Source organism: Priapulus caudatus, unplaced genomic scaffold (assembly GCF_000485595.1).
Source record: "Priapulus caudatus unplaced genomic scaffold, Priapulus_caudatus-5.0.1 Scaffold905, whole genome shotgun sequence".
In the NCBI taxonomy this organism is placed as follows: domain Eukaryota; kingdom Metazoa; phylum Priapulida; class Priapulimorpha; order Priapulimorphida; family Priapulidae; genus Priapulus; species Priapulus caudatus.
Window position 1 is genome coordinate 95,922 of NW_014577966.1, and position 6,155 is coordinate 102,076.

A 6,155-nucleotide genomic window follows, 5' to 3' on the forward strand; every position below is an offset into this window, starting at 1 on the left:
ATACCACGCACGCGCGCACACGTATTACACGCACACACGCACACGCATACAACGCACGCGCGCACACGCGTTACACGCACGCACACGTATACCACGCACGCGCGCACACGTGTTACACGCACGCACGCACACGCATACAACGCACGCGCGCACACCACGTATACCACGCACGCGCGCATACGTATTACACGCACACACACTCATACAACGCACGTACGCACACGTGTCACACGCACGCACGCACACGTATTACACGCACTACGCACACGTGTTACACGCACGCACGCACACGTGTTACACGCACGTACGCACACGTATACCACACACGCACGCTCATGCACTTATACAACGCACGCGAGCACACACGTGTATATTACTGATATTACCCACACACACCTATTCGACGCAATTGAGCGCACGTGTTACACGCTCAGCATCGACGATTTTTGAATCGTAGAGCTTTCATCGATGTTGTTGTTTTCCATTAGCAATCATCAGTGTCGTTGATTATCGATAGTTCAGTCGTTCTCGCGGCTCGCTCTGTTGTTTTACGCGCTGATAATGTGTTTACGTTGCACACGTTCTTTTCACCCATACTGCCCAAGCAGTAGACGGTTACATTTTTTCCGCATGCATATTGCTGCTGACTATATACTATATATATATATATATATATTCTGATCTGCTATCTAAATCTATATATAATATATAGTATATATTTATATATGTATTATATACTATATATATGCATAAGAAGCGTAGTTATACTACACGTACACCGTTCACTGGGAAACTTGCTACGCGCAGGTAGCAGGATGTGGACTCGTATACGTTCTATAGACTTGCGTTAATGTCTAGAGCAAACCATCTTGATGTCGTTACGGCCGCGTCGCGCATGCGCAAAACGCGATCACCCATTAATAAGAGACTTGTATTTATGAGCAAAAGCAAAACTGCAATCTCTAAACCACGTACGATTTCTCTATCCCCCACCCACCCTTCTCTTTCCCGCCACTCTGTCTCTTCTCTATCATGGGAACATGTAAACATTGGCGCGTCGCACGCTGGCCTGCTTGCGTGGTGCGTGTGTGCGTGTGTGTGTGTGTGTGTGTGTGTGTGTGTGTGCTGTGTGGTGTGATGTGTGTGTGTGGTGTGTGTGTTGTGTGCCTGTGTGTGTGCGTGGTGTGTGTGTGTGTTGTTGTGTGTGTGTTGTGTGTGTGTGTGTGTGTGCTGTTATGGTGTTGTGTTGTGTGTGTAGTGTGTGTGTGTCGTGTGTGTCTGCGTGTGTCTACGTGTATATCGGGGTGCTGGTGGCGGTGTGGATATCAGCCTGAGTGTACCGCTTCCACACCGCTGTTGATCTAATGAATGTAAGCGGAATCGAATCCACTGATAACGCTATTGTGACGGCCAAGGATTAGCTAAACCTGCGTCGTGCCGCGTTGCTTGCGTGTGCGTGCGTAGTGCGTGTGCGTGCGTGCGACGTGGTAGCGAGATTAGATATACTTGCGACACGTTACGTGGTGTTCGTGTTCGCACAAATGGTTAAGAAGTCGCATGCCCAGTTACAGTCGCCGCAAACAGAGATGGACGGGCATGCGCGTTGAGATTTTACTTATACTATATAGACTCATCATTATGAAGCGCCGGATCTTCATTTACCCAAGAAATCATGCCGCATTTGCGGCGGAGGAATTTGATATACTCATGCTATTATATAATAGGCCACACACACACACACACACACACAACACACACACCACACACCACACACAACACACACACCACACACAACAACACACACACACACAACACACACCAACGCGCGCGCACGCACGCCACATTCACACACCACACACTGCGCGCGCCGCGACGACACACACAGCATACACACACACACACACACACACACACACACACACACACACACACGGCACGCGGGACCGCACATTCACACACACACACACACAACCACACAGCACACACACATACACACACACACACACACACACAAACACAACACACACACACACCAACACGCACGCCACCGCACATTCACACACACACACACACACACACACACACACACACACACACACATTCTATATATATAGGATATATATATAGTATATATTATTAATATATATATAGCAGAGGAGAGCAGAGAGAGAGAGAAGAGAGAGAGAGGCAGAGAGAAAGAGAAAGAGAAGAGACGAGAGAGAGAGAGAGACGAGCGAGAGAGAAAGAGAGAACTAGAATGCGCACACGCGCGCACACCCACGAAAACGTACGCACCCACGCGCACACCCACGAAACGTACGCACGCACGCGCATTATGCACACGCAACAATCAATATATATATATTATATATATATATATATATGTAACAGTAAATATGTAGATCTACAGTTCATATATAGACGTATAAATATATGTTTATGAATTCATAAATAGATGCATTTATGCGTTACAAAGAGAACAAATGTACATTACTATAAAATTTACTTTCATAGTATTTCTAATTAAATAAATAAGTCAACAAACAAAATATATCAATATATCAATATATCAATATATCAAGTATTATCTATAATAATAACATATATATTGATATTGATATTGATATTGATATTGAAATTGCAGAACTGCAAGGTAAAGCCACTGACATGAATTTAATAGTGTCTTTCCCGTGGTTGTCTGTACTTACCGGTGTGTTGTGTAAAGCAGATGTGGTTCCTCGTTCAACGCCCTATCAGCATGCAACAGTGTTGTTAATGGGTCTCTCTTTCTCTATCTCTCTCTCTCCTTCTCTGCTCTCTCTCTTTCTCTTCTCTCGCTCTGTCATCTCTTTACGCGCTCCTGCTAGTCGTGCGCTTGGCAGTGTTGTTGGTGGGTGTCTCCCTCTCTCTCTCTCTCTCGCGCGCGCTGTCTATCTCTTTACCGGTCTCCTATCATGTGCGTTGCAGTGTTATTGGTGGCGTCTCGTCTCTTGTCTTCGCCTCGCTCTCTCTCTCATCTCTCTTCGCTCTCTCTCTCGTCTCTCTCTCGCCTCTTCTCTGCTCTCTCGCTCTCTCTCTCTGCTCTCTCGTTCTTGCCTCCCTTGCTCTGGGTGTTCCCCTCTGCTGCCGGCTTCTTCCCACGTGCGTTGTGCGCGCGCGCGTCCGTCGGTGTACCGCGTATTGCCGTCGCTAGCGACGTCGGAGGCGTTTATCATGGTGCACGGTGCGCCGTACCAATCAGTTAACCTGCCGCTCTTGGCCACGTCCGCATGCTGCCGCTAGCTGCCGTGCCGCTGGCTTAGCGGTCTCCCGACTCTGCTTTTGTTGTGTCAATCAAGGCAGCCAACGGTTGCGGAGCGGGGCCGTGGCTAACTAGCCCTGCACGCGACCGGATAGCGCGCTGACACGGCGGCTGCACGGGTGGGGGATGGTGAGGGAAGGGTGAAGGTGATGGGGAGAGGAGGAAACGGAGAAGTAGGAAGAGATGGAGGCGGAGAGGAGAGGGACGGTGGAAGCAGTGAAACGAAACTGAGAACGTAGGAGAGATAAGCGGAGAGGGAGAGACGCGTGGAGAGAGGAGAAACTGGAGAAGTAGGAAGAGAATTGAAAGCGAGAGAGAGAGGACGGTGGGGAGGAGGAGAAACGGAGAAGTAGAACAGATTAGAGGGCGGGAAAGGGAGACGGTGGAACAGGAAGAAACTGAGCAAGTAGAAAGAGATGGAGGCCGGAAAGTGAGAGAGGTGAGGAGGGAAGAACTGAGAAGTAGGAATGAGATAGAGCGGGAAAGTGGGGACGGTAGAAGAGGAAAGAAAACTAAAAGTAGGAAGAGATGAGGCGGGAAGGGAAAGACGGTAGAAGAGGAAAGAAAAATTGAGAAGTAGGGAAGAGAATAGAGGCGGAAAGTGAGAGGACGGCTAGAAGAGGAAGAAAACTGAAAAGTAGGGAAGAAATGGAGGCGGAATAGGAAAGAGGTGGAGGATGCGGAAGACAGAGAGGTAGGAATGGTGGAGAGTGGATGGGAGCGATGTGTGGAGGGAGAGATAAGAAACGGACGGTGAGATGATGAGGGGAGCAGAGAAATAGTAGGGGATTGGGATATACGGTGTGGAGAGGGGTGACGATCGTGGACGAGGAGGAGAGGTGCGTGGGTTGATGAGGGGATTATGAGTATTGGAGAGTGGATGGGCTGTGGGGGAGACGGTTAGATAAAAGAACGAGATAGAGGGGTGGTGCGGGAGAGGTAGACGTGTGCACACGTACCACACAAGCAGCATGTCGCATGATTTTGTATTAATTTTAGAAATTGTAAACATAAGGCGAATAATATAATTAATATAATATAATATATTTTATTGCTAAAAACTACTCGCGCTGGATGTCTCATACCCTAAGCATTTCTGTCAACTTACCAATATAAATTCGTCAACGAAATAAAAAATACATGCAGTTAACTTTATTACACGTAGATGTTAAACTCTCGTATCAAAATATCTTTCAAGTCGGTTCTGGTAAGATACGAAACATTTAACATTGGAACAATTTTACATGTTTAGCACTTCGAACATCAACGTATAAGGCATCGCAAGACAGTACCTATATTGTCTGCCATCTATTAGGGCGATATCGCATAAATGTTTTGCGGTTTTCCACGTGACCGTATCCTCTGGATAGGGCAACGCTCTTGTTATAAAGTCGTAGTGACGCTGAGAAATCCGTATGAATCGTAGATGGGCGTTAGAGACGAGTGTCAGTTAAAAAAGTTCGACTTCGGAGACGATGCATTCTTTCTCTTCATGTGGTCGTTAGTTTCCGCACAACGCGGATACTTCCGGTCTGTTTGTCGGATATTATTTCGCAGTTCCACGTAATTCACTTGGCGTCCATTTAAGGCTCTGTGAGATATAACCGTAGCTATTTGGTGACCGGGAGCCACGGCTAAACATTCTGGGCACTACTGGAGCACAATACTGCGGGCTAAGCTATAAATTGATACGTCTGGTCACCTAATGATTATTCAGGGTGAGGAGTTACGGGGTGGCATGATGTTTTCCCTGACGAGGAATGTTAATCAGGCGGGTTTCGACGTTCAGTGTGCGTCACCGTACAAATCGGCTATCTCCGAGTATGAATGATACAGCCTGCTGTATGGTAATGGTGGTTGTCATGGTCATATTCCATACTACCATATCAACTTCCGCATCAGATCTTTCCGTATATTCAAGAACATGAAACAAGCGATAAAAAATGCAAAAACCTAACCCCAACTCTAACGTATAAACCGACTCGGCTATCATTATTATCGGCGTGCATAGGTTTAGACCAAATTAATCTATGGTGTATAGATAGCACATGACGTCACACTGACGTACACTAACGTCACGGCGGATACTCTGTTTCATTGAAAACATATTGACCACCGCCGAGTTGCGGATAGCAATCTCCCTGTAGGGTACACACATCGCCATCTAATTGGCAGTTGTTTAAAAATATGATTTCAAGTGTTACCATCAGCTTACTGTAAAGGTTTTGGCGCCACGTATCGTTGATTTAAAATTAATAGTATGAAAGTTACTATCAAAAACCACGATTATTGAAGTTTTCACGCACCGCACGCATACACGCCACGCGATACACCTCTTACGCCACCCACGCACGGCAGACACGCCACGCATACACCTACCTACGCACGTTACGCACGCACCGCAAACACGCAGACACGCACGCATACACCTACCTACGCACGCACGCAGGCAGACACGCACCGAGACAGCCTACCTACGCCGCACGCACGCAGACACGCACGCATACACCTACCTACGCCACGCCACGCACGACGCACGCAGACAATGCAGACACGCACGCAATACACCTACCTACGCACGCACGCACGCAGACACCACGCAGCGCAGCACGCACCGCATACACTACCTACGCACGCACGCCACGAAGACACGCACGCATACACCTACCTCGCACGCACGCACGCACGCACGCAGGACACGCACGCATACACTACCAACGCACGCACGCACGCTCAAACGCATACACCTACCTACGCACGCACGCACGCACGCACGCTCAAACGCATACACCTACGCGCGCACGAGCGCAGGTACGCGCGCACATACGCAGTTCACGTCGCACATATACTTACG

General features: G+C 48.1%; 1 protein-coding gene across 1 annotated transcript in view; it reads right to left on the bottom strand.

The window, feature by feature from the left end:
• The window catches only part of LOC106814328 (suppressor of lurcher protein 1-like), a 12,776-nt gene that overhangs the window by 5,724 nt on the left and 897 nt on the right, over positions 1 to 6,155 (bottom strand). The window lies entirely within an intron of this gene.